The sequence below is a fragment of the Dermochelys coriacea genome, chromosome 10 (genome assembly GCF_009764565.3).
Source record: "Dermochelys coriacea isolate rDerCor1 chromosome 10, rDerCor1.pri.v4, whole genome shotgun sequence".
Taxonomy (NCBI): domain Eukaryota; kingdom Metazoa; phylum Chordata; order Testudines; family Dermochelyidae; genus Dermochelys; species Dermochelys coriacea.
In genome coordinates, this window is record NC_050077.1 from 28,365,205 (window position 1) to 28,390,671 (window position 25,467).

Sequence of the window (25,467 nt, forward strand, 5' to 3'; positions counted from 1 at the left end):
TGAGATATCTTACAATTTTTCTAGTGTTTACTTAGCTGGGATCTCATAGCAGAAAAGCCTTTTTTATTTAAACAGTTGTGGCTAATCCTATATGGGCTATCATTATTTTTCAGTTCTATTCTAGCTTCCTACACTTAAAAAAAATAAAAAAAAATCTGTGTTCAGTGTTGTAAAGGGAAAGTGGTCACGACTCATACAATTTATTCAGTTAAAAGACAACAATGAATACATAGAATGTGTTCAGATAGCAAAGCACCAGTCTTGGCCAAGTGACAAAGATGAAATAATACAAATACACCAGTGCATACAGTAGCTGAGTTTCTTGCAAAGTTGTAAAAGAGAGACAACTATCTTATGTTAATAAATGTTCTACTCTCAGACACCCAAATAGATAGACAGCAAAAGGAAGTTGAAGCTTTTATTTATACTACTAGTCTTTTATGTCAAATGCATTAATTTATTATGCAAGTAAGACAATTGGGAACTTACTGAAAAGGTTTGCAAGTTAAAGGCATCACCAGCTGGGGGGAAAAAAAACCCCAAAGATTCCTGCTGACTGCTGCACTGTGGGAAAGCCAGGTCTGGGTGTCACTCATGGCATCACAGAGATGCTAAGCAAGTGGAAGGAGCAAAGGGGGATAATTAGAAGAGCATAGGAAGCCAAATGGTCACAGATTTTGCATATGTACTTCCTGTGGTCTGATTCCCAAAGCAGTGCTTGAGTTTGTACAAAGGAAGTCAACTAAATTACCAGCACTCAATCCAAAGAAGTGTTTCAGAGGCGTAATGAAGGAGAGTTCTGCATAATGAAAGGATCATTGGATTGGCCTTCCCTGGATAGGATGGAAATGGGCATGGAGAAAACTCATCAGATGTGCTAATGTATGGGAAACCAAAATAAATGAAAAAGTAGTATGTTGAACAAGGCAAATTCAAATAGCACATTTTTTAAAAAGCCTGATAAACAGGTAGGAAATGGTCTTAGCAGTGAAACTTGGATCAGTTAGATTTAGTGTCTAAATCGTCACAATACATTTCTCAAACAAAGAAAACAAATAAACGCAGATTTCCCAGTTCACTTAAGTGATTTTACAGTGCTTACTGAAACAAAAAAGCATGCCTTGAATTCGGCTGAGTCTTCTGAAGCTTCTGTCCAAGCTTCTTATGTGGTAGGAAGAGTCAGATATACACAGTGCTGTCATAAGCAATTTCCTCCAGCTAGTTAGATCTGCGGTTACATCCCTATATGTATTATTTACTTCATAGTTTTGGCTTTTCCCGCACTCTCTCCAAATCCCCTCTCCCTAAATACGTTCTTTACATATTTAGGAATAGCCACATTAGATCATATCATGAACTATCCCACTGAATGCCTGAATATCCTGAAGTGGTTAATACTTGATTTTTCAAAAGAAGGTCAGAATCCACTATGAAACTACACTGTGCAATATTGGACATATAGATCAAATTCCTTCTTGACTGCCATAGCTGATCAATTAAGTCTCTGAAGAATAATATTTGATTTAAATTAAATGTACGTGTTACTGTAACAACATTTGGTGACCTTAAAATTATCCAGGCCCCCTCTAAAAATCAAATTTCAATATTTGTTTAACCGATTATGCAATGGACAAATGTTCTCAGTTACTCTGAAATCATAAACCAACTACCTTTTAATCAAGAGACTTCAATAAAACAGTAATGGTCAAATAGAACTGGTAGAATGGTAGAATATAGAAACAAAAGTACAAAAAATGCAATAGAAAATCTGGATTATAAAAATGCAATTAAAATAACCGATCAATTGAAACCAGTTGTAGACATGTACTTCACAGTGGGATCTTTGTGTCAGCAATAAAAAACCCCTTCTCAAATGTCATTCCAACCCTCACAATGGCCATGCTTTATCTGGATTTTACAGCAAAACATGGAAGCAGTTTTATTGCAGATAGCTGAACTGGTTTGGGGTGAGAAATGAGGCAAATCACAAAAACATTTCAAATTTCAAACTAATCCTGGTCTTCTTTTAAGGTTTGATAAATATATTTCACTCAGTTTTATGCTTCTACTGAAACTCACCCAAATGTCTCAGCAACTTATCTGTGGCTATCTTTATAGTTGTATTAGGTGTGGAGATTCTGATTGCCTTAAGAGCACAATGCATTGGGGGGAGGGAAGGGGCAAGGCCTTTCTGAGCATGCATAGGATCTGAACACAATTTAATAGCTCCACCAAGCCCCCCAAAGAACAGACAAAATGCACATATCTGAGACCCCCAAACCACATGGCCTACTGCCCAAAGTAGAGGGCCTGTTAAGGAGAGGGTGTTTAAGAGAGAAAATTAGGGGGTCAAAAGAAAGGGATAAGGATCTGATTGGGTCAGGAGGCAGAGGAAGAGAGGAAAGGAGGGGGAAAAACTCTAAGGTATCAAAAGAAGGCTGGATAATCTTCTGACAATCATCCAAACACTGGATGGGAGAGGAATTATACAGATTGAAACTTCTGCTAAGTTAGCGTTCAGATCCTGCAGAGTTTTGGCTTACTGCCCCCAGAAAAAGTGAAGATAGACACCTGTTCCCAGTATCTGATTCAGAAAAGCTAGGCTGAGGTAGGCCTAACAGGGAAGAATAGGCTCTACATATTTTTTTCTCCCCCCCGTCACTACACAACCTAAATTGAAGTGTTTGGACACCACAGTGATTGTCACAGCATAACTACATGGAGAAATCAAAATAAAGACACTGAATAAAGCAATAGGGTAAAAGGATAAAGGAAAATAAACATCAAAAAAGGATAAAGCAAGCCTATCATATTAAATCAGTCAGAACTGTATTGGTTAGGAAAAACTCTATTTGGAATAATCCTTGTTCTGAGAGTGCTCTTCAGAAGATATTTGTATAGTATAAAGGTGGTAGGAGTACTATACTTAAGACTGACAATAGCCTACTGTTTGATAAAATTGGTTATGATATGCACTGCAAATGGTTTCCAGTGTGCATCACTTAATCCTAACAAAGTACTTTTTTATGGAACTAAATACATTCTCTGTTTAACACTAATTTTTACTTATTAAAATCAAATGCGTCTCACCACAGGAAAGTTTGTTCACATACTTATTTTATGGAACTACTCTATCAAAAGTGAAGAATTTATTATATTAATACTGTTGAGAGAGAGAAACATTGCTGAAGTGGGTACAGTTCCCCCTATTTTCTCTTGCCTTACCTGTTATTTAGTTCCTTAACAGAACTATCATTCCCAACATGGTGCATACTGACCTTCTGGCCTAAGCAATGAAATAGTACCTTCTAAAATGTCTACTTGTACGTACAATGTTTGTGGCTAAAGTAATATGGAATACATTGTCAAAAATGCAGATGACAACACTGAAATACTAAAATTGAGTTTTCGAAGCAACCCATCATACAGTGCTTCAAAACTGCCTCCATATAACACACAATTTAATTTCCTAGCTATCATGCTATAAAACCAAATCAGAACTTCACTTCAATTGAAAATAAAAGTGAAAAATGACAATTTCCCTCCAAGGCTTTCCTCCATTTTCCATATCCAACTGTCCACATTATAATATAATATTACATATTCCATACATGATATTACAACATAGTAGATGACATGGTGTCAACTCAGACTAATATATAGTGGCCCAGGACATAAAACATCACAGCACATCCAAGTACTTAAAAACAAGGAAATAGTGTTTTGAGGAAATAATAAATCGTACAACGCCCACGTAATAAATTAATGCATTATAGAGAGTGTAAAGAAATGCATACTGAATCACAATCAATGACCTTAACTGTGACTATTTTAAAATGTAGATTTACATCTTGATTTCATTATCTAAATATTTTAATTTAAAGGAAATATCAGATAATATATTTGCCAAATGACAATGTAATTCTTTAAAAATACTTGCAGTTGTTGCTTGAGAACCATAAAGTGTTCATTTATTTATTTTTCAAAAGGCTTTTTGACTTTGTTTTTATTTTAAGATTGCTGTTGCACACAACACAACGCACATCTTTCCTCAGCTATTTCAATCTTTCACTCTCCAAATTCCAAGCTGTCACAGCTTTCTGGTGTTAACAGCATACCTCTCAACACTCAAAAAGAGGGCCATACAGACCTAGTCATGTAAGGAACAAATTGATTTTGGGTTAATTTGTTTAGAAGATGTAACATTTTCTATAGCCCTAGTTGCTAGATTCAGAATTTCAGATGTAAATTCTGTAGAACAATCAAAGCAAAGTAAGTGCCGCTCTGTATGGGTTACAGGTATGTTTGGGTAAGAACTGAGGCTAGCTGAGATACATGGGGAGCTGGGAATGCCAAAGTGTGTAAAGAAGTGCTTTTTAGTGCCAAGAAAGTCTGGAAAATGCTTCTTTATGGCACCACATAAAGAAGCCTCAAAAATGAACTCTCAATATTTTTGGTAAATATTGGAAAGTTACCTCCCAAGCACAGAGGAGAGAGCAGCCATTACCATTCATCCAACTGAATGTGTTGATTAAACAGTGCAAAAAATCCTTTCTATATGAAATCCATGCCAGTAGTACCTTTTAACCTTTAGTATTTCCCAATTTTGCTGGCCAATTTTATTCCAAGACAAAGTATATATTATTTGATTATCTGTATTCCACTAAGTATTCAATTTTAAACCATTGTTTTTCTCTCCCCACTCCCTCCCCCAGCTTCAGTTGTTATATAGATGGTAGCCTGTATTTTATAGTTAGTTACTGTCATGCTATACAGCAATTCTGTACTGATGACAGCTGTTATATAAAACAATATCCAACAAAGAATTTCAGTCTTATTTCAGTAAAGCTGAAAATATGCTATGTGCAGTAGTGACAAAGAAAAAAAACACAGTTCCTGCCTTTATGAGCTTACAAAGAAGGATGAGATGCATGGGAGGGGAGAACCTAAAAATCAGTGTGTGTGTTTGGGGGTGGGGATTGAAACAGGATTTGCGCCATAGAGCTCACATCAAAGTCCTGATTCTACAAAAACTTTACCTAACTTTATGCATTGAAAATAGTCCTGTTGACTTTAATGAAACTACACTGAGCATAAAATTAAGTACAGGCATAATTCTTTGTCGTACCCTTAAAAAGGCAGCTTCCAAAGCTGTGAATGACACTTGTGTCAAGCATCCATCAACAGCAACCACCTCTCCATGCCCACCTCCTAAATATTCAGCATAAGTATGTACTAATTAACTTCTTTACTAAGACAACTTTTGTTTAGCCACAACCATGAATCCTGGTGACCTCACATACTTTTGGGGGGTTACGGTTTGAAATAAACCCCAGAAATTCCACTTTCTCCTCTTTTAAGTCCCTCCTGAATACGCATTTCTTCCTAAAGGTCCTAGTGGTCCTCCCAAAGAAAGAAAGAAAAATAAACCAAATACAATTTACAACTCTAAACAAAACTCTGGGAACTAACAAGGCATGTCCTTAACTGCTTCCCATATGCCCTTATCCATTTATACACTGTTGCATCCCATTGTCTTCCTTCATATGAAACCCTACTATCAATATGCTACATCAGAAAAAAATTCCTTCCCCATGTCAAGTGACATTCAGCTGCAGCCCAGATCATATCTAGAAACACAGCAGAAACCTAGTAATGTCATGGAGACCAGTATCTTTAACTTAATTGTGCTGCCATAAAGCCAACACCAGCAATGAACGAATGGACAAGCTGAGAGCTCTGTTCACATTCCTTGCCCTGTGTGGCAAATTTATCCTTGTACAAAAGGATGGGTAGGGTCAAAGAATCCCAACAGCTAGCAAATAGAATTCTACCACTGTCCTCCACTGGGCTACTCATTTGCAGGCCGTGAAAGTTGATTTTTTTAGGTTGGGGGTTTTTTTGCCCTCCTTCCTTTGTGGACCTGCTAATGCTTACCCTAAGCAATGTGCAATCGTGTGTTTTTTAAATGGCAAATTCAAGTAATATTTTCTTTTCTGTTTCTCCCCATCCATTGCAAAAGACCAAAGAGTGACCTCAGCTTTTGCTTCTAATTTTTTTTACATATATTAAACATGTACCGTCAACCTTTATGAGAATGAAGTTATTCCTTTAAAAGTAACTCATATATCCTGAAGTTTAAGTATAAACAAGAAAGGCTCATGATATCTTCAAAATAAGTTATGAGAAATCTACCAGAACCTTGATTTTAACTGGCTCAAAGCATTTACCTCCTAGAGGAGAGCTTCCTTGTAACTGTGTTCTGAAGTATTATAGCTTAGCAAGTATTCTACATTGTTTGAATGTATTTGGTTATATGAATTTAAAGCACATTTAATTTTACTTACACACACACACACACACACACACACACACACACACACACGGTTTATAAATTATCAAGGAATGTGCACATCAACTGAATATTAAAAAAATTACATAATATAAGTTAGCACCAAAGTATGATTCATCTGTTTATTCATATATTTCAACAGGGAGTGGTAGAGTACATAATAAAATTCAAAGCTGTGCACAGTGTTTTATTCTCTATACAATTCACTACGACACTAAATTAAATTTGAAGTTATGTGTCTGTGAAAAAACTTCCAATCCCTTGAAACTCAAAAATATAGCAAAAAAGGACCTGCTCAAATTTAGCAAGTTTAGGATTTCAGAAATTCATATTTTTGACTTTGAGGGACTGTAATTAGTGTGCAGTCTACACATATTATTGTGTAGCTTTCTTCAAATGCACAAGAGTCAACCAAAAAAATTAGAAAAAAAATTACATCCAGTATAGTGTTGTTACTTCAGGAAACTAATGACTATTAAACTGTCTGGAAAAACACACACATACAAAAAATCATTTACAAAAAAGGATATGGTTGAATGTTTGCATGCATGTGTATGTATATGTGCACAAGGCATTTAAGTGGAGGATGTACACATCTTAATATGTTTTCCTCAGTTATCAAGATCAAAGTATATCATGAAACTGTACAACTCGGGTTGTTGGACCAATATACCTCATGAAAATATATTTAAGTGATTGCAGTTACAAGAGAGATGAATTAAACCCATTTTATTTTATTTTTTTTAAAAAGGAAGAAAAAAGTACCAGTTTGCTAAAAGCGGCCATTGGCAATACTGACTTGTCGTACAATACATCAGCACTAAACTAACCCTTTTGCTGAGAGAGCAAACAGTATCTTCTACTGTAAACTGTACAGCTGTTTTTCGTTGGTCAACATATTGGGGCTATGGCTGAGTATCAAAGACCATATACATTTCTAAGTAACTCTGAGCCCAATCCAGTGTCCATTGAAATAACTAGAAGGGACTGAACTAAGATTGAATGGGACTTTGAAACAAATCCTTAAAGCCTCAACTAAACTAGCCAGAGGTGTGCTTTGATCCCTAGTGAAAACCCAGAGATTCTTGCTTTGGATCCAACAATAGGAAGCTGCTCTTCAAAATGATAACCATCAAATGTTGAATGTTGTGGGGTGTTTGTGTGTGTCTGAGATGGAGCACTTGTAATACCACAGTACATTTTCTGGTAAAAAAAAGAAGTCTCAAGATAAAAATTTGCATTAGGGTAAATTTGTATAAAGAGACATAAAAGAGCATTGCATTAAATATGTAGTCAAAATAGATCATGGCATTTATGAAATAAAATTCACAGATTTTTCCCTACTTTGTCAACATCTTCTCAAAAACTGCACACATGGACACGCACACACACCCTATTAAGATGCAGGACTAATGCATTTATTAGCTATTTGGCTTGTGGAGTTGAAAAATTTCTACACAGGGTAAAAATCAAAATCCCCTCCAATCTTGAACAGAGTCCTCTCCAGTAAAAAGAGGTAAATTGGGACCTGTTATTTCTAGTGTAAGACAAAACAAGGACTTAGGGGTTTTATTTGTTTGTCTGAAATGAGGAGTCCTTTTGGGATACAACTAAGTGGAGGGAAATCATTTATTTCCCTTTGCAGTCCTCATTTAAGATAGCAAGACTGAACTTTCCCATTTTGGTAACAATCCCAGTTATTAGAATAGATTAATGTTGTGCCGTTTTCTCATGAGAATGAGGTATCAGAATTATCATGCCTGATATTTCTAACCTTTTCAGTATTCATTTGTGTTTAGATTGACTGTCAGTTACACCTCTTCCTCACAGGTTACTAAGGGTGTAAGCAGAGAAAAATGCAAATTGATAGCAAATCAAATTACAGAACATTAATAAGGTCAAAGAAGTACAGTTTATTATCATCCTTCACAGAATACATAAAACATTAACACTGTGCTTCTTCATTCCCATGACAATAATTGTAAAGAGATGTTCACATACAAGTTATTCTCTTTACAATCTAAAAATTACATTGTGATCTGTAATCATGTAGTCCCTTGAATTTGTTGGAATTTTTTTTAATATCTTGATTAATCCTGAATGTATTGAGTCGCACGTGAATTGTTTTTCTAACGTCTGTATTCCTACTTCAGAATTTTGTTTTAAATTAAGACTGAGAAATATCCAAAATGCGTTACTGGGGAGGCAATTGGAGAATATGTCATTACATACACACAAAGTAAAAAGAGAGTATGGGAGTGTGCTTATGGGCTCAATCCTGCAAAGTACTGAGTGTTTTAGCCTGAATCAGAAAAGCACTTAAGCAATCTGAAATTAATACTATAGTAAGAAGATGCACACTCCAAATACCCATCTACTTATTAAAAAGAATAAAAAACATCAATAAAAGACTGGGCTATACCTCTTTTCTCTAAATGATTTTGCCACTTGTGAATTCACATGCAAGAAAGTGCTGCGTAACTGATTGCATTCATACAGTGATTTTTCCATATTACCCTAAACATTATTTTCCACGTAAAATCAATTTCACTTGCTTTTATGTGTGGTTAAGACATTAAATTCTCTCTTGTTTACTGTGGAAATCTCTAGTTTCTTAATCTTCAGTTATTCAATTTGCCTGAATATCCAGCTCCCTCCCACAGTCTCTCTGTTCCAACTTCCCTTTTTCTGGCCCATCTCCCATTTATCTTTTCCGTCCCCTCATACACTGTTATACCTTCTCCCACCCCAATGCTCTGTTTAACTCATTCTTTCCCTCCTCTCAAAGTTCTCCACACCACTACATCTAAAAGGAGAATCTGACAGGAAACATGCCATCACTTACCTTGATCACTCTGCTTTTATATCACATCCTTCCTTGCCACCCGTTTGCCTCTCTCTTTTGTTTAAATGGAAGCTCTTTTAGGCAGGGACTTTTTTAAAAAAATATTATTTGCTTATAAAATGACTAGCACAAGGGGATTCCAATCCTGATTTGAGACCTTTAGCAAGCAGTCTTCTTTTCCACATTAAAATGACTTACATCCACACCAAATCACACTTTTCTTGGAAACTGAAACACTATCATAAGATTTTCAGCATAACTTGGTATTTCACCATTAAGTGTATCTCAGAGTGTTTAATAAATATGGGGAAAATAATGAAATCTAAAATATAGTATAGTTTCATACACTAATTTCTGCTGCTAAATTACCTATTTTAATAAACATAAAATGTATTATAAATCTACAAACTATCAACTATTAAAATATGTATATGATCCTGTATCAGTGTTAAAACCGACACACTTCCATTTCTTATATAACAAATGTTGTTAAGGAACTCTGAAACACATTACAGAAGATAGTATCTTGAAACATTAGGCTCCTTAAAATCCAAATAAACTATCCATATTTGGCTCATATTTCCAGAAGGCAATAGGAACAAAAAATTAAATAATTACTCCTCTACATTACTATAAACTTAAATGTATTAGACGTTTTGGCTCCTTTGCAGCTAAAACAATATGCTGACACACCACATACACTTTGATCAAAATTCTTGTGATTAATATTTGTTAAACCATTGTCAGAGGGTGCTTTGCTGAAATTTAACAGCTCCAAAATAATCAATACATAATTTAATTGTGAATTTCTAAGCTGTACATTTTAATGCTCTCTTCAGTAATGTACTAATCAAAATGATGATGCTACAAAATTAATACATGCATTCTGGAAATGTAATGTTTTGAAACCAAAGTGCCACATATGGATAGACAAATTGCTTTACGCAATATAAGCAGCAGCTAGAACATTCAAGCAAACCTGAAACAAACCAGACCTGTGATTAACTAACATTTTCAAAACTGTCTAAGTCACTTTTGAATGATTTCCCCTAACTCCCTCCCTTCCTTGCTTATACAGCGGGTTCTTGACCTGCTTTTTTCCTTTCAAAACCTTCCCTGTGAGTGATACTCTTGGGTGAATGTTGTGCTTGGGAAGTCCACAATCTGGTGTCCCCTATATATCACACTAGGCCAGGAAGGCACACTGGTTTGTCATCAGGAGAACATCCAACATTAAACGGTCAGTGCAAGATTTGTATCAGAATATGTTCTGACTCAGCTTCTTGCTGATGGAGGAAGAAAGGTACAAGAAGATTCTTGATGGCAGGAGAGAGATCAAAGAGATTTCTACCAAAGGTATCTCCTGGTAGTATCAGAGAGAATACATGCCTTCTCTCTCCTCTCCAAGGCTTCAAGAAGGAGTGGGGAAGAGAAGATTTACTCAGGTCAACACCTGGTGTTAAGTAGGGCTACCGAGCTCACCCATAAAGTGTTGCTGTCAGAGGAGAAATCTTCCACAAAACAAATGCAACTAGAAGCAGAGAGACAGAGAGTCAACAGAGAAGGGAGCCTCATAACATGTGGATAAGGTTTTGTTAAGCTTCAAAACCAAGCCTCTGAACCTTACTAGGCTTGCTCACTCATTAAATTCTCCCTTGCTATTCTATTGTATCAATGTCCTTCAGTATGGCCTTTCCCACCTTGTGCCAGGGTTAACCTTTATATTCACCCAGACTGTCAAGAACTCTCTTCTCCTTATTACTAGCAAAAAATCAGGTTCTCCATCCCTCCAATTGCCACGGATTTGAGCTTTACCATTTCTGTCAACCCCTAGACCAAGACCCTTCTCTTTCCTCAGCACCACTACTCCCAATTCCTACCTTGTTTTGTGCTGGTGACAGGGAAGCTCTAATTAAGTCAGTGGGAGGCAGGATCATAGGACGAAAAGTAGGTTGGTGGTGTTGGGGAGGGAAGGGATGGTGTAGAAGGGGGCAAGCTAATGTCCCCTGATATAGCACAGTCAGCTGTTAGGAGAGGGAAAAGCAAGAGCAAAATCAGTTGAGAAGAAGAAAATGGGATGAAGGTAAGATATCTTATGAAATAGGACCTGGACCCCTTTCCCATCTACAAAGTGAAAAGCTAGAACTGTTCTCCATCATGGTGGCCCCAGATCCTATTTCTTCAGAGATTTGTTGCTTTTTGTTTCCTCTATTGTGAATGGGTGGTGCCTTAGCCTAGGGGAAGGGGAGGTGGATAGGCAGACAACCATCTGCTTATGCCTAACCTATCAGAACTAGAATGACATTATCTAAGAAGAGGCAGCAAAAGCTATTTCCTCATCTTCACTTGGCAGCTGCAGTAGTTCATTGTGGTTGTGACGGTAATCCTGCATCATTTTGCATAAAATAAAGTTCTCAAATCCAACTCAAGTTGAACATTTTCATTTCTAAGCTTTGAAATTATTTCACCCTATGTTCTCATGTTTCTGCACTTTCTCTTTAAGATACCAAGACACCACAAGAACAGATGATATCATAGTGTTTACAGTCCAACCAGTACCAAATATGGAAAATCTCATAAGAGAACTTGCTTTTGGAAGAATGTGTAAGATATACAAAATTCCACTTTGAATTACAGACCTTAATATATTTCAATATTCTTAAAAGAAAAGAAAACACAAAACTTTGGGATCCCTTTTCAAATTAAAGCAGATGAAATTTGCTCATGACTAGTGTTCTCTATGTTCTGGGGAAGAGAGCTTTAGAGAGGAGAAAATCTGAAGGTAAATCCCCTTTATTATCACATACAGCTTTTCCTCAAATCTAGCAACTCTAGCCTAGTATTTTGCATATTGAGTTTTTCATGAAGCATATATTTAAAGCATAATTGTACACATTGTGAAATGTATTTGTATACATTCTATTAGTGTTACAGCCAGGATGAACCTGGCCTCTTGTGTAAAGAGTTCCAATTTCCAGTCCTTCTATATCAGGAATGGTGATGTTTCCTCCCTTGTTCCAAGTTATAAAATGGGCCATCCAACACAAACTGTACAACTGTTATACAAGGTAATACATACATCTAAATGATAGTTACTTCAGGTTTCCTTACCTGACCTTTCAGATACCAAGGGATGTTTTGCTGCTCAGTGCCGGGAAATTAGATCCTATTAACAATAGCAAGTGTTGCACACCATATTCTCCATACAATAGGTTGAACAATTAACCTTAACTGGTTTTGAAAATATTCATAGAGGCGTCTATATTATACATCACATATAGAATAATTTCCTCTGCACCACATACATACTTTTGTTTCTTATTCAGAGTTGTCAAACTCTGGCAGATACGACTAAGGAGACTTTCAAGCATAAGTAATTATAAATGGATCTAGTTTCTTATATATATTATCAAAAGCACCTTTCTCAAGTGTTCATTTCATACTCCAACTTATGATGCAGACAGAAACTTAGACACACAAGGTTACAGCAAATCAGTGTATAATCCCTAGCATCTCAAACTTAAAACAAGGGGACCCCTTGAGCAGTAAGAGGTTGTATTTCAAATACTGTCCAATTTGCACCAGGTAATGTGGAAGAAACAGATCAAACTCTAATGGAACTATATTAGATAATGTGTATTCAGGGGACTCCACAAGTCAACCTCCTCAAATGGTGCACTCAAAAGTTTATAGCTAGGGGATAAAATTCTGAAAGAGCCCAAGCCCCATTTTTAGAAGCAATTAAGGGCCAAATTTTAAACATAGGTGTCTAACTCCCACCATATGAGTTATGCAACTAAATACTAATAAGTATCTGGCCCTGAGTGATTTAGCAGGCTAAATCTCGAATACGTAATGAAACTTAGTTCCTAAATCAGACAGACACTTAGAATTTTTCCCGTAGGCTAGATTTACCCTATGTGCAAGTCCAAACACAATAAAAGAAAAATAAATTTAATAATTGATGATATGGAAATGCATTACTGAAAACTAGCTGAAAAATTTCAGAAAGTTAGTTACCAAAAAAAAAAAAAAGGTAAATATACAAACTTGCAGCTCAAACTTGCAGATCTACACATCTGTAACTCAGGAGGTCATGGTATCTGCAGGTTGTGGCATTGTGTTCAAGAACACACATGGCTTCCCTGTTTAAACCCTCACTCTCCCTCAACCTCTCATTTCTCTAGGAAGTTCCAATCAAGTGAGGTAACATAACTTCTCCTGGTATTTGAAGACTCCAGAGGGAATTATGTCACTAACTAGATTCCTTGTCATTGACGCTAGGGTTTAAAAGCCCTTCTCCCCGCCCCCCCCCTTGTTTGTAGAGAGAAAGTTATGCTCTGAAATAATTAATATGTCTGTTCTATTAACCAATTGAATTCAAGTGGTTCACATGTAACATGCTGGCTATTAGAATTTAGCCCATTTAAACTTAATCCTGTCCTCCTACTCTCAAATTAAGGTTTATAGTATGAGACATAATGGAATACAAAAATCAATATTGTAATTTTAAAATGACAAGGAAAGTTTTTAGTCTAACATCTATATTTGTCTATCATTTACATAGACCATTAAAATATAAAACAAACAGTTAGATAAAACATGGTAATAACCAATTTCATAGAGACTATTGACCTATTTCTACAAAATTTACATCATGCCAATGATCCCCATGGACTGCATGTATGAGTAAAGATTTGTCACTTCAGCAAGTCCTACATCTTGAAACTACTGAAAGTAATGCAGCAAAGAAATGATTATTTTTTATCATAGTACATAATGACTTATGCTAAATCAGGGTCCCACATTGTGCTAGACATCTACAGCCATGAAGTAAACAGACAATGTCTAATGATAGTACAGTTTTTATTATGACAAGAAGTGACAGATAGACAAATCAGATGGAGGTGATGGGGAAGAAGATATACAAAAAGATGGCAGGACTAAAGAGTAACTAAATGAAACCAGTCTTAAGGACAACAACAGAAGAAGGAGTAAAAACATAGGCAAGAGAGAAAATGCATGTTATACAATGAAAAAAATAATTGTGAGGGATACCAGCTATTTAAATTTCACATGTAACTAAGAATCAAATTTCAGTATGATCAATAAGGGCGTTTCAAATCCACTTTCCAAATTTGTGCCTGTTATTTTGGGTGCATAATTATTTTCCATTCAAAAACTCTGCAGGCAATGGCACAAATTCAGTGTGTATGTGTGCACGCGCGTGTGTGTGTGTATTTAAGAACTATACTCACTAAGTTGCATTAGTAAGTTAACAGACTATGTTGAGGCTTCTTTGAAAAATTGATTCATTGTTTAGATCAGGTTTCAGAGTAGCAGCCATGTTAGTCTGTATTCGCAAAAAGAAAAGGAGTACTTGTGGCACCTTAGAGACTAACAAATTTATTAGAGCATAAGCTTTCGTGAGCTACAGCTCAGAAGTGAGCTGTAGCTCACGAAAGCTTATGCTCTAATAAATTTGTTAGTCTCTAAGGTGCCACAAGTACTCCTTTTCTTGTTTAGATCAAGATTACTAAACAGAACTAGAAGTTACTGAGAAGGAAAAACACTTAAATTGAAGATCCTGATCCTTGGCAGAGGGGAGGGGTAAGGGAAGATAAGGAAAGAGAAAGATGTGCTTGTTGCATTGGCAGATTTCCCAATGTAAAAATCCAATGAAATATTTAAACACCAAACCCTGTAATGAAACCCAAACAACAACAGGAGATGGGCTTCTATAACCATCCACCTCAAATACATGCTAAATACCCAGGCACAGTTTTCTTTCCACCTCAAAGCTCAGGATGTGATACTATTAACAAAAAAAAATCTCTTCCTAACTTGGAGTGCGGTTGTATGAAGAGGATGTACATAATAATTGTACCCTTCATTTCTATATTTCATAAAAGCTATCAGGGAATATGGTGGATTTTTAAAAACTGGAAACAGTATCACCATAAGCGTTCGTTACAAAATGTACAGAATACATTGTTAGCTTTGAAGACTCTTCCATGTCCTTTACATCCGAGAAGGTGACATTGACTGGACTAGTTATGAATTTGTAGCTATCACTGAGTGTGATTTGGAAGACTTGTTGGATCCATATCAAAACCGCCATGTGACTTACTGTGCTTAGTTATAGCCCACGTATAGAAAAAGTAACAAAACGCATACTTACCAAGGGAGTGAATTAAATGATCTTGAATACAGAAATATATTAATTCAACAGCTTATTTTCAAGAGCATTGACTTCAAGAACTGTGAACTCTCAGTATCAGACATGTTTTCCACAAGGAAATCTACTAATCCATTCAAGACAATTCTTCTCAATGACCAAAGCGAAGAGGAGCTACAGCTACCAATTAAAATTCATTTTGGGAAGCAAAGCACTAAGTCAAATGATATAAAGACCTTCAGTCATAAAGCAGCCATCAGTCTAACCTCAACAGGGAAGAGAAGTATCATGAAGGATACTGTCCAGAAAGAGAAACTAATCTTGGATTTTTAGAATGGTAAAGTGCTTTTTATACCTCATCTTCCCTTTGTGTAATAAGATTTTTTTTCCGATAAGATATGGGCCTGAAAATACTCATGAAATGAGGTTTCTATGTAAACTCATTTAATTTAGCGGGTCTTTTAAAAAGTTTTAAACTTATTTATGTAGATTTTTCTGGTGGAGTGATGAGATATAAATACCAAGTAGTATTGGAAATAAAAGAAATGTAGCTGTCTGTCTCAGCACCTTAGCTTCAGGCAACAGGAGAAACTGCAGAAACTCAGTTATACCTTAAGGTCAAAGACTGGACTTCAGACTGGATGTCTAACTTAGACAATGAGACCAGCATAGCTGTAGATATAATGGAAGGGGTGTATTAGTAACTATAATGCTCTGAATGCTGTAAATGAGCCACTATTTTTGAAAATAAAGAATTGCTGAAAGATGCCTTTTTCTAAAGAAACAGAAATCTGAAAATTCCGTTGATTCATACAGCAGCTAGTACAAATCACTAGTATCAGCAACAAGTCAGTATTCACTGATTAATGAATGGAAAAGGAGAAAGAGAGAGAAATGAAAATAGCACTAGGTCTCTTACCACATTTGGGTTATACTTGTCACAGGTACTGGAGAGAGAAAATGATTCATCCTTTACCACTGGTACCTCCTTACTTGATAGTACTTACACATGTAAATCAATAAAAATGTTTGCAATATGTCAGCTGAATCTCCAATGACTGACAACAACATTCAATACTATTCTGTTTTGCCAAAGCCACTAGAGATGATATAGAACTAAAAACATAACAGCAATAATTGATATAAAGGCCAATGCTGCAAATTTTATGGAAACTACAAATGCAGTATTAGCAAGCCATAGTCCCTCTAGCTTAAATTAAGCAGAAAGTTTGAGAGAACCCAACACATGCTCTCAATGCCAACAAGGTGTAGCCTACAATTTACAACTACCAATCGTAGCATATTGGGAAGGAAGATATGAACAAATAGTGGCATCTGTACATGTTGACATGGTCTTCATCTTCTTGCCACATATCCTTCCCTACAGCACCCTTAGCACCTCTTTTCTTCAGCTTATGCTAAAGTTTTGGAAACTAAATTATATTGTAAAAAGTCCAGACTCTCAAGTTGAAACATTAATAAGCCACCACCAATTCTGAGTGGGCAATGAAAGTGAACTTATACTAAATTGGGCAATCACTGCTTTACTGTTTTCACCAAAGATGTGATCTTATAAAATGCCAATTTTGCTAAGGGGTAACAATCTATATATAAATCTCACTGATGATGTGCCAAATGAAAAAATACATATAAAAATACCAAGCAGGTCAATTTTTGAATCACGGGCAACGTGCATAATAAATTTGTATCCGTGGTGTGATTTTGTTTGTCAAGCTATTCAAACACATATCTACAAAAGGTTTAGAGGAACAAAGACGGACAGTTTTGAAATAGAAGCTATACAACCCCTATAATAAAAAAAGAATGAATTAAAGAGGAGATGACACATGGTCAACAGTTAAAAGAAATTAAAAGACATAAATGGGGGAAGAGTTTATAAAAGACATTAAATGATCTCAAATTAATTATTAGAAAACACAAATGCTTGTATTTAAAACACATGGTGCCAAATTGTGCTTTTGTTTCCATCAGCCATCATCCAGAATAACTCCAGTGAAGTAACAGATTTATTCTGGATTTATGCCAGTGTAAAAAAATGGGGAGGGAGGGCACAAAATTTGGCCTATACATAAAGATACATTTCAGCTGGCAGAGTACATGCCATGTCATGTTTAGTCCTGGTGAAAGCAGACACAACTCCATTGGATTTTAGTGGACTTATACCAGAAATGCATTTTCCTTTCATATTCCTGAGAAATTCTGTTTTCCGGACAAGAGTGTGCATCACTTAAAATGATCGTCTATGCTGAATCATTGGACATGCCTCCAAGTGTAACCTGTCTGGTGCCTTCTGGATAATAGGTCCCTAAGAAAATTCGTTGGATATAGCTGGAAGAGACTGTTGATAAGTATCAGAAGAGATACTTCTGATACCCTCCCCCCACCCCAGGCAGGGGGGGCCTATAACCTGAGCTCCAATACCCAGAGCTGAAGCAGCTCAGGCTTTGGCTTAGGCCTCAGGCCTCTGGAAGTCTAACACCAGGCCTGATGACCCCATTAAAATAGGGTCATGACCCACTTTAGGTTCCCGACCCACAGTTTGAGAACTGCTGATCTAGGGTCTTAGTGCGATGCCATCAGAAGAGAGATAGCTTTGTTTTTTGAGAAGTGCAGACTTGACAGAGAATGGAGTCAGTCATAATTTAGATTCCTTTCCCAATCTAGAGACAAGACAAACCACCTCCACATTTGCTGCAGAGACCTGGGAGCACAATATAATCATGAATACCACCATGCTGGAAAACAAATTCCACCATATAATAGTCTCATCTCCCCACTCCTTCCACTACTTCATATAAGCATAATAGAAGCAACTATGCAATCAAAACAATAGGGTAACTATGCTTTTATTCATCACTAAGCACTTTCCATGGTGATGCATGAGAAGCATGAGCTTTAGGTGCTTGGTAGAAGTATATGAAAATCTCCAGGCCATGTGTTATCAGGAAAGGTCCTGGAAGACTGGAGAAGGGCTAACCTAGTCACCATCTTTAAAAGGGGGGGGTGGGGAGGACGAGCCGGTGAACTATAGACCAGTCAGCCTGACTTCAGTACCAGGGAAGCTACTAGAGCAATGTATAAAACATTCAATTTGCAAATACATAGAAGATGAAGCGGCAATCAGTAGCAGCCAGCATGGATTTACCAAGAACAAATCATGCCAAAAACAGCTTGATTTCCATTTTTGACATGGCAACTGGCTTGGTGGATAGGGGGAATGTGGTGGACATAATGTACATGGACTTCAGCAAGGCTTTTGACACAGTCCCTCATGACATTCTGATAAGTAAAGTGGAGAAATGCAAACTCAACAAAACTACCCTTAAGTGGATACATAATTGGCTAAACAATTGCAAACAATTAATGGAATGATGTCAGATTGGAAGGAGGTCTCAAGTGGGGGTCCACAGGGATCTGTTCTGTATCAGTGTTGTTTAACATCTTTAGGAAGAGAGAACATACTGATCAAATTTGCAGATGAAACAAAGCTGGAGGTGGGGGGGTTGCCACCACTTTGGAGAACAAAGCTAAGACTCAGAGGGAACTGGACTACAGACAATAAAATGTAATTCAACAAAGACAAATGTACAGTGCTACACTTATGGAAGAAAAACCAAATGCACAAATATTGTATGGGGGATAACTGGCTTGGCAGCAGCACTGCTAAGAAGGATCTGGGAGTTGTGATGGATCACAACCTCAACATGAGCCAGCAATAAAAATGCTGTTGCAAAAAAAGCAAATGCAGTTTTAGGTTGCATTAACAGCAGTGGTGCAAGTAGAATTTATTTCTTACCAATACGCTGTGCATAGGTAGCTCATGGGAGGGACACAAAGGGGGCGCACCAGCTAAAGGGGGAGCACATGACCTCCCCACATACCCCCCTGCCCAACTCCTTCCTGTCCCTTCCCCATCCCATGTTAGGGGCTCTGTCCTCCCGCTGCACCAGATACAGACTTCTGAACCACAAGGCTCTCCGGAACCATAGTGGCGAAAGGAGCAGAACCATACCAGCAGCTCTCCAGTGTGGCTGTACCACCTCCAGCCCTTCCACACAGCTGTGTCTCCTGTCTAGGGTCTGTACAGCCCTGGCAGAGAACAGGGCTGGGGGCGGTACAGCTACACTGGAGGAGCTGCCGCCATGGGGCCACCCAGCACCCCCACGTTCTGCTCCTGTGTCTTTTCGGTATGGCGTATCCCCAATAAATATCTCAATGGTATGGTGTATTGGACCATACCACCCTACTTGAACCACTGCTTAACAGAGGCATAGCATGCAAGTCATGGGAGGTGATAACGACGCTCTACTTGGCACTGGTTACGCCTCAGCTGGAGTAATGTGTCCAGTTTTGGTCATCAATGTATAGAAAGGAGGTAGACAAACGGGAAAGGATCCAGAGGTGAGCGACCAATATGATAAAAGGGATGTCATGCAAGCCATAACAGCAAAGGCCGAAGGAACTGGGTATGTTTATTTTGGAAAGAGGAGATTGAGGGAGGACATGATACTAGTCTTCAAATATTTGAAAGGCTGCCATAAAAAAGAGAGAGAAAAGTTGCTCTCTTGCCACAAAGGGCAGGATAAGAAGCAATGGGTTCAAACAACAGTGTAGCAGATGTAGATTAAATCTCAGGAAAAAATTCTTTACTGTAAGAACAGTAGGACAATGGAACAGACTGCCTAGGGAACTTATGGAAACTTCTTCACTGGAGGTTTTCTAAAGGAGGCTGGATAGCTATCTGCCTTGGATGGTTTAGATACAACAAATCCTAGGGGGCCTAGACTAGATGACCCTTGCAGTTCCTTCTAACTCTATGATTCTAAGCGCTGGTCTACACTACAGGGTTAGGTTGAATTTAGCCGTGTTAGGTTGATTTTATAACAAATGCCTCTACATAAGCAACCCCGTTCCATCGACCTAAAGGGCTCTTAACTTCGACTTCTGTACTCCTCCCTGGCGATGGGAGTAGCATTAAAATCAACCTTGCTGGGTCGAATTTCGGGTAGTGTGGACGCAAATCGACGTTACTGGCCTCTGGGAACTATCCCAGAGTGCTCCAATGTGACCGCTCTGGACAGCACTTTCAACTCAGATGCATAAGCCTGGTACACAGGAAAAGTCCTGGGAACTTTTGAATTTCATTTCCTGTTTGGTCAGCATGGAGAGCTCAGCAGCTCAGGTGACCATGCAGTCCCCGCAGAATCGCAAACGAGCTCCAGCATGGAGCAAACGGGGACACTGGTTCTGATTGCTGTATGGGGAGAAGAATCTATGCAGGCGGAACTCTGATCAGAAAGAAGAAATGATAATATATGTGCCAAAATCGCACAGGGCATGATGGACAAAAGCTACAACAGGAACATGACACAGCAGTGCCATGTGAAAGTTAAGGAGCTCAGGCAAGCCTACCAAAAGACAAAGGAGGCAAACGGTCGCTCTGGGTCAGACCCCATACATGCCGCTTCTATGATCAGCTACATGGCATTGGGTGGGGAGCAGGACCTACCACTACCCCAACATGGTCTGTGGACACCTGCAAGTGGGGAGTCTCACACAATACAGAGGAGGATTTTGTGGATGAGGAAGAGGAGGAGGAGGAGGAGAAGAATGTGCAGAAGGCAAGCAGTGAATCCGTTCTTCCTGGCAGCCAGGACCTTTTCATCACCTTGGAGCCAATATCCTTCCAAGGCGGGATCCCCGATCCTGTAGGTGGAGAAGGCACCTCTGGTGAGTGCACATTTGTAACTACAGTACAGGGTTTAAAAGCAATAGTGTTTAATGTTTGATTTGCTTTGAAGACTTGGGATGCATTCACGGCCAGTACAGCTACTGGAAAAGTCTGTTAACGTGTCTGGGGATGGAGCAGGAATCCTTCAAGGACATGTCCATGAAGCTCTCCTGGAGGTATTCTGAAAGCCTTTGCAGAAGGTGTCTGGGGAGGGCTGCCTTATTTCGTTCTCCACGGTAGGACACTTTACCACATCAAGCCAGTAGCAAGTAGTCTGGAATCATTGCAGCACAAAGCATGGCAGCGAACGGTCCTGGGTTTTGGTCGCATTCAAGCAACATTTGGTCTATATCTTTCTGTGTTAGCCTCAGGAGAGTGATATCATTCATGGTCACCCACAGTGCACTGCTAGCCACAGTGGTGAGGACGCACTCCGCCGACTTAATGCACTTAGTGGGGACATACACAATCGACTGTAAAATCGATTTCTAAAAATCGACTTCTATAAAATCAACCTAATTTCGTAGTGTAGACAATAAGATCTAAACAGAGTATTTTACAGGTCCCTCTTCCTGCTTATGTTTGACTATGATGATAATCCACTGAAGTTGACATAGATAAGTTATCCTATGAACTAATTCTCTTCCATATACACTCTCTCTCTCTCTCTCTCTCTCTCTCTCTCACACACACACACACACACACACACACACACACTTTAGTGGACAGAATTTTCTAATCTTCTTAGAAGAAAACTAATCTAGAAGTGCCAAAAATTTCCATTCTGGAGCAATTTAGAGAAATTTTCTCTCTCAATATTATTGTGCTCAGGATTATTTTAAACCATTTTAAAATTACCTGAAAATGTGCTGGACTGGACTTTCATGTCAAATAACCAGCGCTAATACACTAAGTATTCTCTAAACTGTAATACATTGTAATTTGTCAATTGTAGCTTCCATTATGTGACAAATAACTCCGGACTAGTTAATCTTTTAAACATAATAGTATTCTGCTACTTTGATAGATCTACTATATTGTAGTTTACACAGGCTTATGCATTGAAATTTCTTTAACCCCTCCCCCCCCAGAAATAACCCTCCACTTCTTTAGATTACATGTTATAAACACATGCCATTCAATTCCCAATGTTGAATTATGTGGGTTAGTTGCTTCTGACTGAATAAAATATATAGGAGATCTTTTCTAATGAACAAAATAAACACCTCATTACTGTTTCAACAGAACCCTACATACTGTATTTGAAGTGAGTTCAGATCATACTAGCATAGTGAATTGAGTATCCCTTAATAGAAAAAGTCTGTCTAGTGTTTCCTATATTTGTATTTTAGAAAACCTTTTATTGCAACACTCTACTCTGTATGTATGTTACAAAGACAATTTTAATTTCCAAATATATCTACTACTGAGAATAGATGGTGCCTGTAAAGGACATCTGTGATTGAAATAGCAAGACATTTCCCGAGTGTCCACTCCCTAAGAGTCACCTTAATGTGCACTGTCATCTAAACAAGGTTGATGCGATTGCAAAAGTGGACACTTATTGAACTTTCGATTTCTGACCTCAGCTAACAATTTGAAACTGGCTGTAAATTTTCTCTTTCAGTCTTAACACACAAGATGTTTCTACTTGAAAAAGTGCACAGGCTGCAGTTTTTAGCAATACACTCTCAAAAAGTCAATTTCACCTTTTGGCAGCCCTGAAGGAATCCAGATGACTTTAAAGTGTAATAGCTTAGAATAAGGGTGATAGTTAAAAAGGACTATTTTGGTTAAATAAAATAGAACCACAAGAAAATAGTTAATGGTACAGTTTTTTTTGTTTACAATGAAAGGATTAAAAAGGAAAACATTCTAGTTATAGTAAAATAAATTTAAAAGGGTTGCACTGCAGCACAATGAAAAATTGAAATAGAATGCCCTGCTGACTCGGAGATAAATGAAACATCAACATTGTAATAAATATTTAAGGTTACACTGACAAGTTACCTTAGCATTAAAACATTGATTTTCTACTTTTATGCATCTCTTCTGATAAAAATTTACTCACTCTAAAAAGGTTAAGAAGTGCTTTTATATCAAGAAATGCATAAAAAGATACAAGACTGCTGTGACTACAGTAGCAAATTTGACTAGACTGAAAGGGGGAAAGGTACAGGAAAAGAAAAATATTAAAACCATAATCCCAGGCAAAAAAAAAAAAAACACAGAGGGGAGGGAAAGGGAGAAGTAGGACTGAAATACATGTGGAAGCCTACACATTTTCAATAGGTTGAAAAATAAGAAAAAATCCTACTCTTTCAAACAGATGTGTTTTGCAGTATTTAAAAAAGGGGAAAAACAGATTTTAGAGAAACTACTGTTATATGATCATTTGCTACTCTTTTAGGTAGATATGATTTTGACTAAAAACAATGGATTGTTAATAAGCATCTCAGCAGTTTTTTAATTCATCTGAACTATTAAAAGCGTTTATTAGTGATAAAGAGTAACATCTTCCTAAATGCATGGAAAGTTCACACGATCACTATAAATTCAATGAGGTCCATCCAATTTTGTAATATGAACTGTGAACGTACAATAAGGCAAGCAATATCATTTATTGGGACACGGATAACAAATGTCATTTCTAATTTCTGACAGACAAATTATTTTACTTAAAACAGATGCTTACAGGTAAAATCCACCACAGGAGAAGACAGAAGATAATTACCAATGATTTAGCATTTCTGCATGAATATTCAGTCAAAACTAAAACTATGCCATCCCCTGCTACTGCAGTAATTAAGCATTCAGACCAGTAAACAGTGTGGTTGGAATGATTTTATGACAAATGACCAAAAGCAGATCAACCATAAAAACTCAGTCCTGCAAAAATCCCTCAAGCCCAGGAAGCTCAATCAATGTGAAATAGACGGCACCTTCAGTGATGGCAGCATTCACTCACTCACAACTCTGCATAAATCTGACGACAGGCAGTTTTCCCTCTATTAACTTCTACACACAAAAACAAAGGCTCGAGAAGCATAATGGACAAGAGAATTTAAAAAAAAAACCCAATATAGAAACAACGTGTACTAATTCAATTGGTTCAGAAGAAAAGCTAAGTAGATGGATAAAGAGAGACCAAATGTTAAACATTGTAACAGCTTTAAATACCTTTCTTTTTTATGTTGCCATATTATTGGAGGTGCTAGTGCATACATGTACTGAAATGCAGAAGGAAAGGATCACAAGTTTCATACAAGAAGAGCATTCCATGGTTAACATTAATGTCTTGAATCCCTGTCTGACCTTCACCCAATTAAAGGATGGTTTATTACCATCAAGTGCGTTGCAGAATGTAAACCATAAATCCACACACAAAACTGCACATGTGTACTTAGCGTTTTCATACATGGTACACACAAATGGTATGCCTTCCTGTGCAAGTGCTCATGGATAAAAGACCACAAACCCCTGCAGCAAAAAAACAATTATTTCTTTCTATCAAAAATGTAAAATGTAAGGCAGCGTCATTTTTACACTTAGTGCTTGACAGTTTTCAGAACCTGAACTACAATTTTGACTGTCTTTCTGGTCCATTCTCTCTACACTTCTCACATAGAACTAGCATATTAATTAGAATGAGATCATCTAGATTCATCCAATAATGTCAAAGTTATTGGAGGGCTGGAGAGCATCCAAATTTCATTTCAATACATCACTTCAGCATTACAAATGATAAATCAATATTTTTAATACTTTCCATTCTAATGTATTCCAGTGGAAATAAGCCAACATAGCCTGCAAGAAATATGCAGATTAAAAAGGCTATACTTTGAACATAATGGAATGCAAAACACTTTTTTTATGAGATGTAAAGGCAGTGGGTCACTGAAGTTGATGGACACTCAGCAGGAGTTTGAAAAATTAACACCTCTGAAGTTAAAACCAGTAGTAACTGGTCAGTGAGTCACCAACTCTAGCTGAGAAACCACTCCTTAATTTTGGGCAAAGACAAGTAAGCCAGTTCATTAAAACCCACAGGAACCACTGAAACTTTTATATTTAAACCAGTTGCTCATTGCAACTTTCAAAAGAACAAAGTAACTCAGATAGTAGCATCAGCCAAATAGTGTAAATTATATTCATGGTAATAAACGCATTGTAATATGCACACCCCTCTTTATATAGCAGTATGGAGCAAATGTTATAGGTTCAGCACCTGGCTTGGTTGCTTCTAGCTCAGTTAGAAGAAAAATGAATAGGTACTTTAAAATAAGCATTGAGACATCTGATTTCACTGTCACCTTTATTCCATCTCAGTTAAGTCTTGA

General features: G+C 37.4%; 1 protein-coding gene and 1 long non-coding RNA gene across 28 annotated transcripts in view; one reads left to right on the forward strand and one right to left on the reverse strand.

The window, feature by feature from the left end:
- The window catches only part of RBFOX1 (RNA binding fox-1 homolog 1), a 2,470,149-nt gene that overhangs the window by 887,585 nt on the left and 1,557,097 nt on the right, over positions 1–25,467 (reverse strand). The gene's annotated exons all lie outside the window — the stretch shown is intronic.
- Positions 6,592–14,101, forward strand: LOC122455962. Its single transcript, XR_006274505.1, has 3 exons — positions 6,592–7,223; positions 7,570–7,571; positions 14,090–14,101. It is a non-coding gene; the product is annotated as an uncharacterized LOC122455962 (long non-coding RNA).